The sequence below is a fragment of the Rhinoderma darwinii genome, chromosome 1, assembly GCF_050947455.1.
Source record: "Rhinoderma darwinii isolate aRhiDar2 chromosome 1, aRhiDar2.hap1, whole genome shotgun sequence".
Lineage (NCBI taxonomy): Eukaryota > Metazoa > Chordata > Amphibia > Anura > Rhinodermatidae > Rhinoderma > Rhinoderma darwinii.
This window is the reverse complement of record NC_134687.1, coordinates 355317396-355337487: the sequence shown is the minus strand read 5'-3', so window position 1 is coordinate 355337487 and position 20092 is coordinate 355317396. Positions and strand designations below refer to the sequence as shown.

The following is a 20092-nucleotide window of genomic DNA, read 5'->3' as shown; positions in this document are numbered from 1 at the left end:
ACCCCATAGAGAATCTATGGGGTATTGTCAAGAGGAAGATGAGACACCGGACCCAACAATGCAGACGAGCTGAAGGCTGCTATCAAAGCAACCTGGGCTTCCATAATACCTCAGCAGTGCCACAGGCTGATCACCTCCATGCCACGCCGCATTGATGCAGCAATTCATGCAAAAGTAGCCCCGACCAAGCATTGAGTGCACATATTGTAAATTTCATTAGGCCAACATTTCGGTATTAAAAGTCATTTTTAAATTGGCTTATATAATATTCTAATTTTCTGAGACACTAAATTGTGAGTTTTCAGTAACTGTTAGACATAATCATCTACATTAAAAGAAAAAAATGCTGGAAATAGATCACTTCGTGTGTAATGAATCTATATAATATAGGAGTTTCACTTTTTAAATTAAATTACTGAAATTAATTAACTTTTTGATGATACTCTAATTTATTGAGAAGGACTAGTATGTACGGTGTCATAACCTCATTGGTTACTTTGTAACAAGACCAAGCGTGCCTTATGTTACCTTGCAATTGTATATATGGTTGTATTTGTACTAGGGATGTCACGATACCAGAATTTGGACTTCAATACCGATACTTTGTGTAGTATTAGGGTATGTTCACACGCTGAGCCAAAAAAGTCTGAAATTACGGAGCTGTTTTCAAGGGAAAAAAGCCCCTGATTTTCAGACGTTTTTTGAGCAACTCGCATTTTTCGCGGCGTTTTTCGCGCCGTTTTTGGAGCTGTTTTCATTGGAGTCTATAAGAAAACAGCTCCAAAAACGTCCAAAGAAGTGTCCTGCACTTCTTTTGACGAGGCTGTATTTTTACGCGTCGTCGTTTCACAGCTGTCAAACGACGACGCGTAAATGACAGGTCGTCTGCACAGTACGTCGACAAACCCATTCAAATGAATGGGCAGATGTTTGCCGACGTATTGTAGCCCTATTTTCAGACGTACAACGAGACATAATACGCCTCGTTTACGTCTGAAAATAGGTCGTGTGAACCCAGCCTTACGATACTCGATACCAAATCAATACTTTACCAACAATAAAAAAAACAAAGTTCTTCCATTCTCTGATGTGAGGCGCGAGGTGTAATGAATTTTGAATGTGCCTCACATTAATAGTAATGACCTAACAGGAAATATGTTAAGACTGCCCTGGGGTCCTTCAATGGACCGTGGGCTGTCTGTCCATATATGGTATGTCACTCAATCGCGTCACAGGGATTCCTGTGACACGATCCAAGGGGCACCCCCCCCCCTTCTCATTTACCACTGAATGCTGCATTCAGCTTTGATCACAGCATTCAGGGGAATAACAGCGGAGATGAGAGGTTTCTCTGATGATCGCCGTTAGAGCGGGGCTATGGCTGTGTAATACAGCCACTGCCCTGCTCCTGACAATAAGTGTGCACACTGTCAGCACGAGGAGATGCGTCCGGCGCTGCACTAATGAGCGGCGGTGTTTTGCAGCGCGCCCGTCATGTTCTGTCTTCAGCGTCGGCAATCATTAGTGCAGCGCTGGCCGCATCGCATAATGCCGACGGCGCGCACACTTGTCGGGACTCAGGAGCGAGGCAATGGCTGTATTACACAGCCACAGCCCCGCTCTCATACATTCATGTGTTACTATACTAAGCTGTGCGGCCGTACAGCTTAGTATCGAAATACATGAAATAACGGTATCGACCCGATTGGGGGTGCACGGTATCAAAACAGTATCGAAGATACGATGCATCGTGCATCCCTAATTTGTACTATCAAAAAAAAAAAACGAAATAAAAAAAATGTGTTTTAAAAAAGAAAACCAGTCACAACAACTCTTTCCAAATGGATCACATGCAACACGTAAATGAGGCATTTATCTCCTGTACAAATGACTAAAGCTCTTGTATTTGCCCTTCATTTACTACTAATCTGTGTAGTCTACAGCTTGGAAAGTGTCTGTTACTCAGAAGGGAGGTGCAAGCTTGTATTTCACAGACTGGAACAGGAAGAGTCAGAAATCATTTTCCCACATCTTAAATGTAAAGGTCCTTTTACAGGGGCCAATTATCGGGCAAACGAGCGTTCACAGAACGCTTGTTCCCGATAATTGCTCTGTGTAAATAGGGCAGCGATCAGTAGACGAACGAGCAACCGCTCTATCAGCTGATCGTTTAAAAACCCCTTAGTGACCACCAATACGCCTTTTCACGTTCGTCACTAAGGGGCCTTAGGCTAGGCTGATGCCTTTTCACGTTGGCCTAGTCTAAGTCCTGCACGGGTCTCCCGTGCAGGCTGGTGCCGGGGCTCAGCTGTCTGATGACAGCTGAGCGCCTGCTCCAACGCCCGCGATCGAAGTTTACTTAGATTGCGGCCGTTTAACCCGTTAAATGCCGCCGTCAATAGCGACCGCAGCATTTAACTTGTTTACAGAGGGAGTGGCTCCCTCTGTCACCCATCGGCGGCCCGCAAATGCAATCGCGGGTCTCCAATGGGTTGTCATGGCAGCCGGGGGCTTGATGAAAGCCCCCAGGTCTGCCCTGGACATATGCCTGTTAGGACGCGCCGGAGGCACGTCCTAACAGATTGCCTGTCAGATTTACACTGACAGGCAATAATGCTCTGGTATACGAAGTATACCAAAGCATTATAGCAGCGATCTGAAGATCGTACAGTAAAGTCCCCTAGTGGGACTAATGAAATAAATAATAAATGTGAAATAAAGATTATTAATAAAAATTACAGTAAAAAAAATAAAACCATTTTTTTCCATAAAAAGTGGTTTTATTTAGTAAAAGTATAAAAAATAAATAAAAAACTACACATATATGGTATCGCCGCGACCGTAATGACTCCATTAATAAAGTTAATATGTCATTTAAACCGCAAGGTGAACGTAAAAAAAAAACGCAAAAAACAATGGCGAAATTGCAATTTTTTTTCATTGCCCCCCAAAAAAGTCATAATAAAAATGAATAAATAAGTCCCATGCACCCCAAAACAGTACCAATCAAAACTACGTCTCGCCCCGCAGAAAACAAGCCCAAAAAATCACGACATTGACGGAAAAATGAAAAAGTTACGGCTCTTGGAAAGCGACGATGCAAAAACAAATAATTTTAGTTCAAAAGTGTTTTTATTGTGCAAAAGTCGTAAAACATAAAAAACCTCTACATATGTGGTATCGCCGTAACCGTACCGACCCATAGAATAAAGGTAACATGTTATTTACGCCGCACAGTGAACGGCGTCAATTTAAAAACGCATAGAACAACGGTGGAACTTCAGGTTTTTTTTTTTATAATCCCCCCAAAAAAAGTTAATAAAAGTTAATAAAAAAAATTATATGTACCCTAAAATGGTGCTATTAAAAAGTACAACTAATCCCGCAAAAAACAAGTCCTCATACAGCTATGTAGACAAAAAATAAAAAAAAGTTATAGCTCTTTGAATGCCGACTATAGAAAAACGAATAAAATAGCTTGGTCATTAGGGCCTAAAATGGGCTGGTCACTAAGGGGTTAAGTTTTAAATAATCAAAATATTATCGTTGTCGGCAGCAGATCTCCCTGTGTGAACAGGGAGACGTGCTGCCGACATGATAGTAATGGATGGGGACGAGCGATCGCAGTAACCAGCGCTTGTCCTCATACAGCTCCTTGTGAAAGGAGCGCCGATCAACAAGCTGTCTCGTTGATCGGCACTCGTTGCACCGGCCAAAATTGGCAGATGTAAAAGTACCTTAACTTTGATATCTTATTAACCCCTTAAAGACGCAAACAATTTTGCTACACATGAAATACCATATAGCAGATCATATGACTATTCAATGATGTCAATATAATGACATACCGTATTTTTCGGACTAGAAGACACAGTTTTTAGCAAGAATAAATCTTGATAAAAGGTCCCTGCGTCTTATAGTCCGCAGTGAATTGACCCGCCATCGCCCGGCGCCATGACCGCTTCATTACTTAACCCCTTCCCGACCCATGACATGCCGGCACATCATGGAGCTGGAGAGGGATGATGTATGGAGCATGCTCACTCACTGAGCCCGCTGCATACACTGCAGGTGTCAGCGTCTGACACGCTGCTCTAACGGCCAGGAACAGCAATTTCGCTGTTCCTGGCAGTTTAAAGGGGTTGTGCCATAAAACATATGTATCCCCTATCCACAGGATGGGGGATACATGTGTGATCGATAAGGAGAACGGGGACCGAAAGTTACCAAGAGCGCTGCATGAGAAGATGTGACTTCCGCGTTCTGCATGCGCGAGCGGCTCTCCATTGATCTCTATTGAGCTGCGGAACAGATAAGATGGACACAGAACCCGGAAGTTCAGGCTTCTCATGTAGCGCTTTGGGTGACTTTCAGTCCCCTGTTTTCCTGTAGCCCCTATCCTGTGGATAGGGGATAAATGTGTTTTATGGCAAACCCCTTTAACTAGTTAAATGCCGTTGTCAATAGCGACCGCAGCATTTATAGGGGTTTTTCTATGAAGGACATTTATGATATATCCACAGGATATGTCATAATTGTCAGATAGATGCAGGTCCCACCTCTGGGACCCGCACCTATCTCTAGATTGGGGCCCCCTAAACCCCGTTCTAGTTTTCTGTGCTCTCCCGGACACTTGATTACATGTGAAGTTACTGAAACAGCGTAACTTGCAGAGCTATGCTGTTTCCGTAACTCCCATAGAACTGAACAGTAGTTACGGAAACAGCGTAGCTCACATGCTACGCTGCTTCCGTAACTGTCATTCACTACTATGGGAGTTAGGGAAACAGCATAGTTACGCTGTTTCAGTAACTCCACATGTAGCCAAGTGGCCACTGGTTCAAGTCCCCTAGGGGAACTAATAAAATTTGTAAAAATAAAAAAAATATATTAAAAGTTAAAAAAATAAAAATAAACTTCCCCCATGTAAAAAATAATTTGATATGGCTGTGTCCGTAAAAGTCCGATCTATTACAATATACAATAATTTAACTTGAACGGTGAGTTTAAAAATGTAAAACATCAAAATAGTTTTTTGGTCACCTTAGTGCTTAAAATATGAAATTAAAAAAAAAAGTGATCATAAAAAAGAAAAAAAAAAAAAAAAAAAAATCGGATGTACCAAAAAATGGTGCCAATAAAACTACAGCTCGTAGTAAGCCCTCACACCACTCAATCGATGAAAAAAAATATAAAAAAATGAATGTGGTGAAACAGAATAAATTATATTTTAAGAAATATTTTTTTTCCTATTCTCTGTTGTCTAAAACCTAGGTGCGTCTTATAGTCCGAAAAATACGGTATACGGTTTGTGTTCCCTCTTTGCCTTTTAATATTAAAAAGGCTTTTCTTTCTAGTCCGTGCTGGTATTAAATCTGTTTTTGCAAAGAACAAGATGCATACATAGTGAACACAGACAGCAAATACAGCTATGTGAACTAACTATATATATATGCCCCACCAGCAATAACTACATATCAAATGTCACAACTTCCTTTCTGTTAATAGGAGCCCAATTGCAAAATATACTGTTACATAAACACATTACTTGGCAACAAATGTGTTTCTGCTCCGTTCGCCATACATTTGTACAGTGCATATTGTTTCAGTGTGATGTGGCCTGACAGGCTTCACATCTTAGTAGAATCACAATAAGCCACCAAACAGAAGCTGCTCCATGAACAGGTATGGAAAGTCAATATAATTTTTACTGAATTACAAGATCATTCTATTTAAACCAGTTAGGCGAAGTTCAGGAGCGCACACAAGCAATTGTCAATTGCTTTATTAATACAAATAACGTTTCATGTTCGATTGTCCATTTAAAAAAAAGTTGTTTCACAAACATGACCCCTTTTTAAAGAGACTGTCACCAGATTATAAATGCCCTATCTCCTACATAATCTGATCAGCGCTGTAATGTAGATAACAGCAGTGGTTTTTATTTAGAAAAACTATCATTTTTGAGCAAGTTATGAGCAATTTTAGATTTATGCTAATTAGTTTCTTAATGCCCAACTGGGCGTGTTTTTACTTTTGACCAAGTGGGTGTTGTAAAGAAGTGTATGAGGCTGACCAATCAGTGACCAATCAGCGTCATACACTTCTCATTGTTCCAGCCCAGCTTCTTTCACTGCACAATCTCACTGTGCTATGGATCATGCTGGGCTGGAACAATGAGAAGTGTATGACGCTGATTGGTCGCTGATTGGTCAGCCTCATACACTTCTTTACTACACCCACTTGGTCAAAAGTAAAAACACACCCAGTTGGGCATTAAGAAACTAAATCTAAAATTGCTCATAACTTGCTCAAAAATGATCGTTTTTCAAAATAAAAACCACTGCTGTTATCTACATTACAGCGCCGATCAGATTATGTAGGAGATAGGGCACTTATAATCTGGTGACAGAGTCTCTTTAAATAGAAGCCTGCCCCCAAGTGTCTGGATATACATTTCCCCAAGCAGCAGCAAACCAAGTAATGCATGGATGGGCCAAGTCTGCCACAGCAGGTTCATAGAGGGGGACCACCCCCAATAACGTCCATATGCCCTAATAGAGCATAAGGGAAAGGATTATCTTTATAAAACAGCTCCCCAGAGAGGACCTGTCGTCTCACTGTCCTGACACATCCCATTCACAAGGGGGATGGTAACACCCAATTATCAATTTACTTATACATTTCCAGGAGGAATGACGGAGGAAAGGTACAACGCAGAGTTCCAAGAAAAGATGCTCCACAATTGTGATTTTATGGGTAATGTAAGGAATTACTAAAACACATATCAGGAGAGTGCGGAAGGGTCTTCTTTAACCACTTCCCGATGTTCGTCATACATACAGCGGATGTTGGGAGGAAAAGTATGAACGGGCTCGCAGGCTAAGTCCGCACCATAACTTGCGTGTTGGCTTTATGTTATAGCCCACACTTCACTACACCGAGCGTGATCCAGTGCATTTAACCCCTTAGATGCCACGGTCAATAGCGAGAAAGAGGAGGGCAGCCCCCTCCGATGCGCTTGAGGCGTGCCGATGTTTGTCATAGGAGCCTGGGGCCTAATGAAGGCCCCCAGGTCTGCCATCTTCGTACTCCTATTAAGACCTGCCAGGGCCTGTAATAGGAGCCTGTACAAATCATGATATACTGCAGTATATTAGTGTATAGTCAAGTCCCCTAGGGAGAAATAATAATAATAAAAAAAAAGTAAGTACAGTTTTTTTTAAAATTTACATAAATAAAAATAGTTTTTTAAAAAAGTTCAAAAAAAACCCTTTTCCCACAAAAGCTTTGTTAAAAAAAAAAAAGTTAATGAACTTGGATGCTGCATGTCCGACACACAGGACTAGCGCTCACCAAAGTAGGGATGCCACGATACCAGAAATTGGACTTCGATACCGATACTTCGTGTAGTATTACGATACTCGATACCAAAACGATATTTTGCCAACAATAATAAAAAAATAAAGTTCTTCCAGTTTCTGATGTGAGGCACGAGGTGTGATGAATTTTGAACCTCCATGTGCCTCACATTAATAGTAATTATCCCCATCGTGTTCCTCAGGTATAATGGACAACATTGGGTTAATGTGTGAGATACAGGATGGGGTTAATTGCTATTAATGTGAGGCACATGGAGGTTCAAAATTCATAATTCCTCACATTAATAAGTGAAAGAAAGCAGTTTTTTATTTTAGAACAGCATAAACTTGAATGACGCCATAAATGTGTTGTTATGGTCGCGGCAATACCGAATATGTGTGTATTTTATGTATCAAGACTTATTTAAATTTTTATTGTAAAAAATGTGTAATTTTTTTTTTTTTTTACTTTTACATTTTTTAACTTTAATGTACTGGCATACATCTATATGCCAGTACATTAGCCCGTGTATGGATAGTACACAGGCAGTTGTTAGGACATACCCAAGTATGCCCTAACAACAGGAAATATGGTCAGACAGCACTGGGGTCCTTCAATGGACCCTGGGCTGTCTGCCCATATATCATATGTCCCTCGATCGCATCACCGGGATTCCCTGTGACACAATCCAAAGGGCATCCCCCCTTCTCATATACCCCTTGAATGCTGCAATCGGCTTTGATCGCAGCATTCAAGGGAATAGCAGCGGAGGTGAGACGTTTCTCTGATCTCTGCCGTTACAGTGGGACTGTGGCTGTGTAATACAGCCATTGCCCGCTCCTGACAATAAGTGTGTGCGCGCGGTCATCATGAGGTGATGCAGCGTACGAATGAGCGGCAGCACAGGCATTGAAGACAGAGAACATGGGGGTGTTTTGCAGTGCGCCCGCCATGTTCTGTCTTCAGTGCCGACAATCATTAGTGCAGTGCCAGCCAAATCACCTCATGCTGACCGCGCGCACGCACTTGTAAGGACTCAGGAGCCCCGCTCTAACTACATTCATGTATTACTATACTTCGTTGCACGGCCGCACAGTTTAGTATCGAAATACATGAAATAACGGTATTAAACCGTTTGAGTGTGCACAGTATCGAAGTTTCGATGCATGGTGCAACCCTACACCAAAGCAGTCAGTCCCGCCGACCTGACGGACGTGGCTGTGACTGCAAGATACATAGAAGCTGTTCTCAAAAAGTTAAGATTTTACTTAAATAAAACCCAATTAAAAAAAACTTATTTAAAATAGAATAAAGCATTGATTTATAAAAACAAATGCCTTCAAAAGGTTTGCATAGCCTTTAACCCCATAACGACCGCCCACCGTCTTTTGACGTCGGCTGGTGCAGGTACTCAGTCTACAGCGACGCCTTTTGACGTCGCTGTAGTAGAGTGGGTTTAACGGCACCCTGGTCAAGACTGCACTAAAAATCGGCTGTATGTAACAGGTCCGGTTCTTAGTGCAGCCATCAGGACCTGCCGATTTCGTCGTAACAGCACGTGACCGCTGTGACAGCCAATCACAGCGGTCACATGCTGTTACTGCGTACAGAGCCGCCGGGAGTGTCTAAATAACAGCTCCTGCTCTAAGAACGAGCTGTTGCTAGCAGCTCTGTTCTTAGAGCAGTGATCAGGAGCCAATAGTATTGGTTCCTGATCTTTTGTGATCACTATGAGATCCAATCATAGTGATCACTACAGTAAAATAAAAGTAAACACATGTATCTGTTTCTCCTCACTGTTCTAGCTGTGGAGAGAAACAGATACAAGTGTCAGTGTCCCCTCACAAAATCACTTGTCCCTTACACAGTTTATTAAAAAAAAACAACATTTTTTTCAGTATTTTATAGTATATACATATATATATATATAAATATAAATATATTTACTGTATATACTAAGAATCGTACTATAAACTACTTTCTTTTTAGGGTCCGCTGTTAGACGGCGTGTACGCTGTTAGGCCTCATGCACACGACCGTAGCCGTGTGCACGGCCGTGATTTTCGGGTCGGCCGGCTGCGGACTGTAAGCCGCAGGCCGCCCGCAAATTGCGGGACATGCACATGGCCGCCACCATTGTTTTCAATGAGCCCGGACCGCAGAACAGGGCCGTAATAAGACATGCCCGTTCTTTCTGCGGTCCGGGCTCCCGGGCTGTGCAAGGACCGCAAAAACTACGGTCGTGTGCATGGCCCCATAGAAAAGAATGGGGCCGCAATTCTCCCGTGGATTTTCGGGGGAATTGCGGCCGCAAAAACACGTTCGTGTGCATGGGGCCTTAGACGGCGTAGGGTGCTGTTCTGGGCTTGGGTTTACGGTTTGTGTTAGGCGTAGGGTTTAGGTTTGAAAAAAACGGCTTTTGCGAGCCGTGCTGTCATTATAAAGTATAGCAGCACGGCCCGTAAAATAGAAAAATAGAACATGTTCTATTTTTTTAACGCCACGGGCACCTTCCCGTGAGAAAAAGGGAAGGTACCCGTGGGTAACAGAAGTCTATGAACCCGTTATTGCGGGTCGTAATTACGACCCGCAATAACGGGTGTTTTTACGGTCGTGTGCATGAGGCCTTAGTTGATAAAAAAAAAATTTAAACCGCTAGTTCCATTTATTATTTGCGGTTTAGACTGTATATTCATTATGGCTGCCAGAAGATACAGCGTTGAGGAAGCCTATCAGATGCTATGCTCAGATACGGATTCTGCATCTGAAGTTGAGCTTTTAGGGTATGTGCACACGTAGTGACCAAAAACGTCTGAAAATACGGAGCTATTTTCAAGGGAAAACAGACCCTGATTTTCAGACGTTTGAGCAACTCACGGTTTTCGCTGCGTTTTCTACATCCGTTTTTGGAGCTGTTTTCATTGGAGTCTATGAGAAAACGGCTCCAAAAACGTCCAAAGAAGTGTCCTGCACTTCTTTTGACGAGGCTGTATTTTTACGCGTCGTCGTTTGACAGCTGTCAAACTACGACGTGTAAATGACAGGTTGTCTGCACAGTACGTCGGCAAACCCATTCAAATGAATGGGCAGATGTTTGCCGACATATTGTAGCCCTATTTTCAGACGTAAGACGAGGCATAATACGCCTCGTTTACGTCTGAAAATAGGTTGTGTGAACCCAGCCTTACTTGAAAGCGACAGCGAAAGTGTCGCTTCAAGGGATTCTATGGATATGAGACCCAGCACCAGTGATATGGGAGACGGCGCAGTTGCCACAACGTCCGTTCAAAGTGCAGCCCCTGAAATTGCACAACCTCACCAAACCGATTTAGTGTGGGAACCAACGAGTTTATTTTCTCCCACCATAAATGACTTTATTGCTACTCCTGGCATAAGTCCCAATGTCAGTAATTTTTCACCACTAAATTATTTTAATATTTTTATTACGGACCAAGTTTTGGAACATTTTGTGCAGGAAACAAATTTGTATGCCAGGCAGTACATTGCCAATAAGCCTTCGTCACCTAATGCCAGGTTGTGGAATCCCACAAATTTCAAAGGGCGTCTCTCATTCCGTCAATTCATACCCTCAAAAAGTGCAAAATACGGGGTAAAGATCTACAAATTATGTGAAAGCACTACTGGCTACACATGTGCATTTAAGATCTACGAGGGTAAAGACAGTGAATTTAATCCACCAGGGTGCCCTCCAAATATTGGTACCACTGGTAAGATTGTGTGGGGTTTAATTGGCCCTTTCCTACACAAGGGGTATCATGTATACACGGACAGTTTTTATACCAGTGTGCCATTGTTTAGCGCCCTTCATTGTGCCAACACCGGAGCCTGTGGCACAATACGCAGGAATCGCAAAGGTTTCCCACGTCAACTTGTGGATAAAAAACTACGAAAGGGGGAGTCATGCACTTTTCAAATTGAGAAGATGCTGGCTTTAAAATTTCGTGACCGCAAGGACATCTACATGATCAGCACTGTCCATTCAAGTGCAACAGCAACTATTAGAGAACGTGGGGCCTCTGCAGATAGACAAAAAGCCTGTGTGTGTCATCGGCTATAAAATTCAGGTTGCGATGCAGAACGCATTTGTCCTGTACAAAAAAATCAGCGGGCAGGGCGACATTCTTTGAATTTCAGGAGAAAGTGATTGAAGATCTCCTATTTCAATCTGCAGACCAGAGAGTAGTCCATGAGTCAGAGGATGTACACCGACTTGTTGAAAAACATTTTTTACACCCCATCCCTTCAACATCTAACCAAAAATACCCCAAAAACAGTGTCGGGTCTGCAGCAAACGAGGACAGCGAAGTGAGTCACGATATTATTGTTCCGCTTGTCCTTCCAACCCCGGTCTATGCATAAGTCCCTGTTTGTCCTTATCAATACACTATGGGCTTTATTACAGTTTTGTTCGGGTTTTTGGTGGACCTCTTACACCCGACAATACTTCTAGAAATAGCGACATTAATTTGGGGAGTAGTGGTCCTTTACTGTATCTATACATACGGTGTGGGACACTGCCCCTTTATTTATTCTACAGGTGATTGGTTGTTTTGTGCACATGGCGGTTCCTACCTTGCCGGGCAGGGGCTTGTCATGGTGTACCGCGTCACTTGGCACATTCGTCCCTTATATAGGGATTGATGGAGCTAAAGAGACGTTGTATGACCAGTCACTTTGAATAATAAAGTCATTACAGCCCTACAAATTTTCTTTCATCCTGTGAACATGCTCTAGTTTTCCACATAGCTGGATACATTCTTCCTCCTTTTTTTTGGATATATTGCCTTTTTCCGCCAACAGTTTAATACATTTTCCCACTCTAACTTACTATATATCAGAGCGGGTTGATATACATAATGTCTATGGACTGACATGATTTCAGGACAGCTGCTTTCTTAGCACGACATAGTCATAGGGTGTAGAAACTGTTAGGGACATCTATTTCTCAATCTAGAAAAGTAGAATCCTCCCATTTTCAAAGGAAAATGTGTGTCCTGAAAGCCTCCGGGTGCTCCCTTCCTTTTGGGTCCTGCCGTGTGTCCAGGAAACACATTAGGGCCACAATGGGGATATTTTTGAACACAGGAGAAACAGGGTGATACATTTTCTGGTGCATTTCCTTATTCTCATGTCCTCTGTACAAGAAATCTGACCTTAAAATGACACATTTGTGAAAAAAAGTGAAGTTACATTTTCTTTCCACCTGCTTTGCATTAATTCCTGCGAAAACTGTGGGGTCAAAATACTTACTACACACCTAGATGAAAAATGGGGTCATTTATGGGGAGTTTCTATCTTTTTGGCAGCTCAGTGCCTCTATAAATGTGTAATGGGACCTGAAACATTTTCAAGCAAAATGTGTGTCCTGAAAGTCTTCGGGTGCTACCTCCCTTTCGGGCCCTGCCGTGTGTCCAGGCAACGCATTAGGGTCACTATGGGGGCAATTTTGAAAACAGGAGAAACAGGGTGATAGATTTTGGGGTGTGTTTCTTCATTCTGATGGTCGCTTTACAAAGAAATCAGTCTTCAAAGTGATACTTTTATATAAAAAGTGTTTTGTTTTTTTATTTCACCTGCTATGCATTCAATTTAGCAAAAAACTGTGGGGTCAAAATACTCACTACACCCCTAGATAAATACCTTAAGGTGTCTAGTTTTCTAAATGGGGTCGTTTATGGGGAGTTTCTATCGTTCTGGCAGTTCAAAACCTCTCCAAATGTACAGTGGGGCCTAAAACATTTTCAAGCAAAAATGAGACCTGAATGCCTCCGGTTGCTCCCTTCCTTTCGGGCCCTGCCGTGTGTCCAGGCAACGCATTAGGGTCACAATGTGGGCATTTTTGAAAACAGGAGAAAGAGGGTGATAGATTTTGGTGTGCATTTCGTCATTCTCATGGTCGCTTTACAAAGAAATCGGTCTTCAAAGTGATACTTTTATGAAAAAAGTGAAATTATATTTTTTTACGCCTGCTTTGCATGAATTCTTACAAAAAAACTGTGGGGTCAAAATACTTACAAAACCCCTTAATAAATACCTTAAGGGGTGTAGTTTTCAAAATGGTGTCACTTGTGGGGGTTTCCACCATTCTGACACCTATGAGCCTCTGAAAACCTGGCTTGGTGCAGGAAAACAAAATGTACTTCAAAAGTTCTAAAATCATTACTAAACTTGTAAGTCTTCTAAATTGCTCAAAAAAAAAATTTTTTTTTTCAAAAGTGCTGCCAAAATAGAGTAAAGCGATGGAAATATATATTTAATAAAAAAAATTGTACTGTATGTATGTACATGTGGCATATTGCAGTTAAAAATAGGGAAAAATGATAATTTTTACAACATTTCTTCAATTTTTCTATTTTTTCATTAATTTCCGCAAATCTTATCAGTCTACTTTTACCACTAAAATAAAGTACAACATGTGACGAAAAAACAATGTCAGAATTACTTGGATATTCAAAACTTTCGCAGAGTCATTCTCTGATAAAGTCAGACATACCAGATTTAACAAATCTGGCTTGGTCATTAACGTCTTTTCAGGCCCGGTCATTAAGGGGTTAAAGAGATGACTGACTGTGTATAGGTAGCCTAATAGACCAGAGAACCCCTGTAATGACAGACACGTCTGTACTTGTATATAAAATGCAAAATAATATACAATTTCAATTTATGAATCTTCAGGAATCTCCAATCATATTAAATGAGGAAGAAGATGTAGTAATACAGCCATTGATGTAGTAATGCATAGTAGAGGTGTGGATATGTTGTGAAATGGGAGATCAATAGAATGTGTCAGCCAAGGCAACGAGTAACCATCATCATTACAGGAAACAAAGTCCCTCTCCACGCCTCAACCGTTCCAGAACACACCTTTTTTTTTTTCCCCATTCTTATCAACCACACCTATGACTATAGGTTAAACCTGAAGAGGCACTATGTACACGCAGCAGTATATACAGTTGGTGTTAGAAGGAAGTGTGATAAATAAAGTGGTTCGGTGGAGAGGGTATGGGCACATTTGTGAGAAGATAGAAATAGTGGTGTCCTAGGCACACGTAACTTCCACTGATCTCAGTGGTGAGCCACAGCATAAGGCCCCATGCACACGTCCGTGCCCGCAATCACGGCCCGCGATTGCGGGCACGGCCGGCCGCCGACTGACAGCCGCATTTTCGGGCCGTGCTCCCATACAAAGTATGGGAGCACGGCCCGCAAAATGCAAAAGAACGGACATGTTCCATAATTCCCTGAACATTTCCACGGCACGGACACCCTTGCGTAGTGCTACGGAAAGGTGTCCGCGTTCAATGAAAGTGAATGGGTCCGTTTTTTATGGTCGTGTGCATGGGGCCTAACTCGGATGTATCGAATGCTCAAAGTGTTCAGACTCCTTCGCTTTAGGGATCAATCTGAGGTCGAACCCTCAGACCTCCACTAACACCATATAGTGATAGGTCTTTATGACAAGTCAGACGCTAGATAAAAGAAACACTTTTCACATGGTACCCATTTTTACTACTCGAAGAGCCATGTAATGCCAGATGTTGCAGTGCGCTTTAGTTTTTTCCTGCCATTTTTTAAAGGGGTTTTCCAGTCCCTAAAAACTGATGGCCTATCCTCAGGACAGGCCATCAATAGCTGATCGGTCGGGGTCCGACTCTCGGGAACCCCTGACGATCAGCTGTTTTGAAGGGGGTGCAGTGCTTGTACGAGCGCTGCTTCCCCTTCATTTCTACTATTTCACTGTGAATCGTCGACACTGATGTAGTGGCGACTCACAGTATTGCAGCCTTCTCACATCCCATTCACTTCAATGGGAGAAGGCTGCAATACTGTGATCAAAACAGCGGATCAGCGGGGTCCGGGAGTTGGACCCGGACCTTTCAGCTATTGATGGCCTGGCCGGAGGATGGGCCATCAGTTTTTAGGGACTGGAGATTCCCTTTAAGTAAAATTTTTCTTCCATTACCCACAATTACATAAATAGCATAAAAACAGCATGGAAATATGGCTAGTGACTTTTTCTGCAATAACTATGGGGGATTGCGTCTGCTTATGTTTAGGATATAAAATTAAGAAAAGGAGGGGAAAAAAATAAAATACGTGTATGTTTGATATTCTTTCAGATCCTTTTACCAATTTTTTTATTTATTTTTTTAATGATGGATTTCAATTTATTCCCCGAAAACACGTTATGCACCTAGATATACCGGCCCATTGACTCTTACGATATAATAGAGGTTACTGTTAGGCTCTGTTCACATCTGCATTGTGGAAGCCACGACGCAGCGCCGGATTCATCAAAACCACATTCAATTCCACGGGGGTCCGTTTGGTTTCATCGAGGTGTCCGACGAACCCTGCACTTTATTTCCCATCAAGTTGATGGAATATGCATCAAAGCCTCCAACGCAGATGTGAACAGAGCCTTACATATATCTTTTATAGCCTTAAAAGGGGTTTTCCCACGTGGGACATTTATGACCTATCCACAGAGGTGGGACCCGCATCTATACGACATCCTGTGGATATCATAAGTGTCCCTCGTGGGAAAACCCCTTTCACTATCGTGGCAGACTATTCTATCCAGTACAAAGAAGGATTCAGATGTAAACCCGTCAAATGTCTACTAAAAGGACAATCTTCTAACATAAGTTTTGCCCCATCGAAACCAACAGGAATGTTACATTATATACTAATAAATACATCAGACTTGTGCCCAAACGTGGTGTGTACAGAGCCTTATTATTCCAATACACCTTTTGTTTTACTTTTTGGGGGAATAGTCAGTCGCATTCTATGCGACATACAGTATGATTCTTAACCTCCAAGGCACCAGTGATAGTCATGGGAACGTTTCATAGCTCATGCTGTATTTTGTCAGAGTGGTGAGGGTGACAATATTGATACCCGAGCCCCTCAGCTGCCCTACAATATGCCAGGAGTGAATTCATTGCCAGGTGTGGCACCCATCCCTGCAGTGACAGATGTACCAGGACTACATTATACCACATGCACTTGTCTCTACGGTGGGTACACTCACCCCTCATACAGCGAGCAGGGACTAGGAGACCCCGTGTATCGGCTGCCTCACATCTGCCCCGCTCTATGCTCCCGCCTGCAATCACCGGCTCAGCTTCTCGTCACGTTCCGCCCTCAGCTTCCTGTTCCTGCTGCACACAGCGTGCACCGCCCCGCACCGACCACAACAACACAGGGACAGCACGCCTTCCCCTTCCTGCCCACTTCTCCAATTACAACGCTGCCATGACTCGCTGAATCAGGAGGCACGGTCAACGTTTCTTTCTGACCGTGGTCAGGTCCGCTGCGCTGAGTGAACGCCACAGTCTACCTCATCAGCCTGCAGTAGACATTGTTGTACACTTCATACTATACATTGTTGCCTGTCCGTGTCTGCACATAGCACACGGGGCACATTCATCCATTCAAACACTGGAAGGGTATGTGCACACACACTAATTACGTCCGTAATTGACGGACGTATTTCGGCCGCAAGTACCGGACCGAACACAGTGCAGGGAGCCGGGCTCCTAGCATCATACTTATGTACAACGCTAGGAGTCCCTGCCTCTCTGCAGGACAGCTGTCCCATACTGAAAACATGATTACAGTACGAGACAGCTGTCCTGCAGCGAGGCAGGGACTCCTAGTATCGTACATAAGTACCGTGTTTCCCCGAAAGTAAGACAGTGTCTTACTTTCTTTTTATCCCCAAAAGCCCGACTATGTCTTACTTTCGGGGTATGTCTTATATTGTAAAAAAATTGTCTAATTTTTTTTTTTTTTTTTTTCACAAACTTTATTTAACTGTTTTACATTTTTTTTTTTAGTCCCACCAGGGGACTTCACTATGCGATGTGCCGATCGCATATATAATGCTTTGGTATACTTAGTATACCGAAGCATTATTGCCTGTCAGTGTAAAACTGACAGGCAACCTATTAGGTCATGCCTCCGGCATCGCCTAACAGGCAGATGCTGAAGGCAGACCTGGGGGTCTTTGTTAGACCCCCGGCTGTCATGGAAACCCGACGGCGACCCGCGATTTGTTTGCGGGGGCGCCGATCGGGTGACAGAGGGAGCTCCCCCCTCTGTCAAACACATTAAATGCCGCTGTCACTATTGACAGCGGCATTTAATGGGTTAAACTGCCGGAATCGGCGCGCGCTTCGATTCCGGCAGTTGCAGCAGGAGCCAGGCTGTGTATAACAGCCGTGCTCCTGCCGCTGATGGAGACGTATGGAGAGGGGGGCGGCGCGGAAGTGGGCAGGAGGCGGCAATACCCCCGTGTTTCCCCGAAAGTAAGACATATGTCTTACTTTCGGGGTACGGCTTATATTAGCCGACCCCCCTGAAACCCCCGATACGTCTTACAATCGGGGGTGTCTTACTATCGGGGAAACACGGTATGATGCTAGGAGCCCGGCTCCCTGCACTGTGTTCGGTCCGGTACTTGCGGCCGAAATACGTCCGTCAATTACGGACGTAATTAGTGTGTGTGCACATACCCGAAAAGTGTCTAAACGCGCATTTGCACAAGGATTTCTTTGCAGCAAAATGTAAGGCCAGGGCTCCACGGCGGAAAATAATGCGTTATCACGTTTAATGCATTTCCATTGGTTTGCATGAAATGGTACATGTGCGTGCTTTTTGGTTTGACCTTCGGCAAAATGGCAAAAAAATCCAACAATGGTGAAGTTTAATGGGACATACTAAAAAGAATGAACAATATTAGTAATGGGTGAAAATATAAACGAAAACATGGACTGAACAGATTTTCTTTGTAGTTAGGCACCATGCACACGAACATATTTTTTCCCGTCCGTAAATACTGGTCCTTTGTTATTTACGGACCCGTTTTCTCTGCTATATTGCGCTGCACTAATCGGCAGCCCCTTCTCTCTATCAGTGCTGGATAGAGAAGGGGCAGCCCTTTCGGGCAGAATTTCCGCAGCGATTGAAAGTAAAAGAAGTTCAAACGTACCCCGGCCGTTGTCTTGGTGACACGTCCCTCTTTTAACATCCAGTCCGACCTCCCTGGATGATGCAGCAGTCCATGTGACCGCTGCAGCCTGTGATTGGTGATGGGCTGAAACGTCATCCCAGGCGGCCGGACTGGAGGAAGAAGCAGGGAGTTCTGGGTAAGTATTAACTTTTTTTTGTTACGGGTTTTGAACATCTATATTGCGAGCGCCGCACATGGTACTCACTGTCCAGCGGTAGTCACTGTCCAAGATGCTGAAAGAGTTACTGCCGATCAGTGCAGCCCCTTCTCTATCGAGCACTGATCGTTTAACTCTTTCAGCACCCTGGACAGTGACTATGTCCTGACGTCGCCTAGCAACGCTCCCGTAATTACAGGTGCACACACGTAGCCACCCGTAATTACGGGAGCCCCATAGACTTCTATGGGCCTGCCCGTGCCGTAATTATGGCCTGAAATAGGACATGCTCTATATTTTTCAATGGCCCGGGCACCTTCCCGTAAGCAAATGGGAAGGTACCCGTGGCCAGTAGAAGTCTATGGGCCCGTAATTACGGGCGTTTTTACATTCGTGGGCATGGGGCCTGAATGAGAAAATAAACACAAATTTCATAGAAACAGATGTGTAAAAATGTTTCCTGTGCTTGATAGACCTGGAATGAAGAGGATCTATGTGTAGTTTATAAGGGAATGAACACATATTCCATAGAAACAGATGTGTAATTATTTTCCTGTGCTTGATAGACCTGGAATGAAGAGGATATTTGTGTCGTTTATAAGGGAATGAACACATATTCCATAGAAACAGATGTGTAATTATTTTCCTAGCTGTTTTTCAAGCTGAAAAGTTTTTCGATATGGTTTTTCTATACTTTTTTTGGAGCTGTTTTTGGCCCTGTTCACAGAGTTTTTTTTGCAGGCATAAAATTCTGCCTGTATTTTTCAAGTGGTTTTGCACCACACGCGTTTTTTGCGGCGTTTTTTTTAGGCTTTTTTTCCTATTCCACAGAGAGAAGAAATAACCGCAAGCGTTTTTTGCAGAAAAACGCGGCAAAAAAAACGCGTTTATTTCCGTCTCCCATTGATTTCAATCGGGTTTTTGAGGCGGAAAACGCCCCAAGATAGGGCATGAAATCAATAGGAGGCAATTTCGGCTGTTTTTTGCCACTGTTTCCGCGGCAAAAACCACGGCAATAAACTCAGTGTGAACAGGGCCTTTCTATTGACACTATGAAAAACAGCTCCAAAAACGCCTCAGGAAGTGACATGCAACTTTTTTTTATGGGGCGTTTTTTAAAACGTTGGCGTAAAGAAACGCCCCGTCTGAACGAAAAGCCGTTTTTCCCATTGAATTCAATGGGCAGATGTTTATAGGCATTCAGCTACTATATTTTTAGGCTTAAACGCCCCTGAAATACGCCTGAAGACACAGCGTGTGAACATACCCTAAGGGTCGACAGAGTTTAAGTTCAGAATACAGAATACATTGCAGGTTGAAAAATAAGAGGTGGATTTAAAGAGGCTCTGTCACCAGATTTTGCAACCCCTATCTGCTATTGCAGCAGATCAGCGCTGCAATGTAGATTACAGTAACGTTTTTATTTTTAAAAAACGAGCATTTTTGGCCAAATTATGACCATTTTCGTATTTATGCAAATGAGGCTTCAAAATGAAATGAGGCTTGAAAATGCTTCCATGGAGGAAGTGAAA

General features: G+C 43.1%; 1 protein-coding gene across 1 annotated transcript in view; it reads right to left on the bottom strand.

Moving 5' to 3' along the window:
- The window catches only part of ZDHHC21 (zDHHC palmitoyltransferase 21), a 75196-nt gene extending 58611 nt beyond the window's left edge, over nucleotides 1-16585 (bottom strand). The window contains exon 1 of the mRNA XM_075851919.1: nucleotides 16421-16585. The gene's annotated coding sequence lies outside the window, so the exon portion shown is untranslated. The remainder of the gene's footprint in view (nucleotides 1-16420) is intronic.
- Between the last annotated feature and the right edge of the window lie 3507 nt (nucleotides 16586-20092).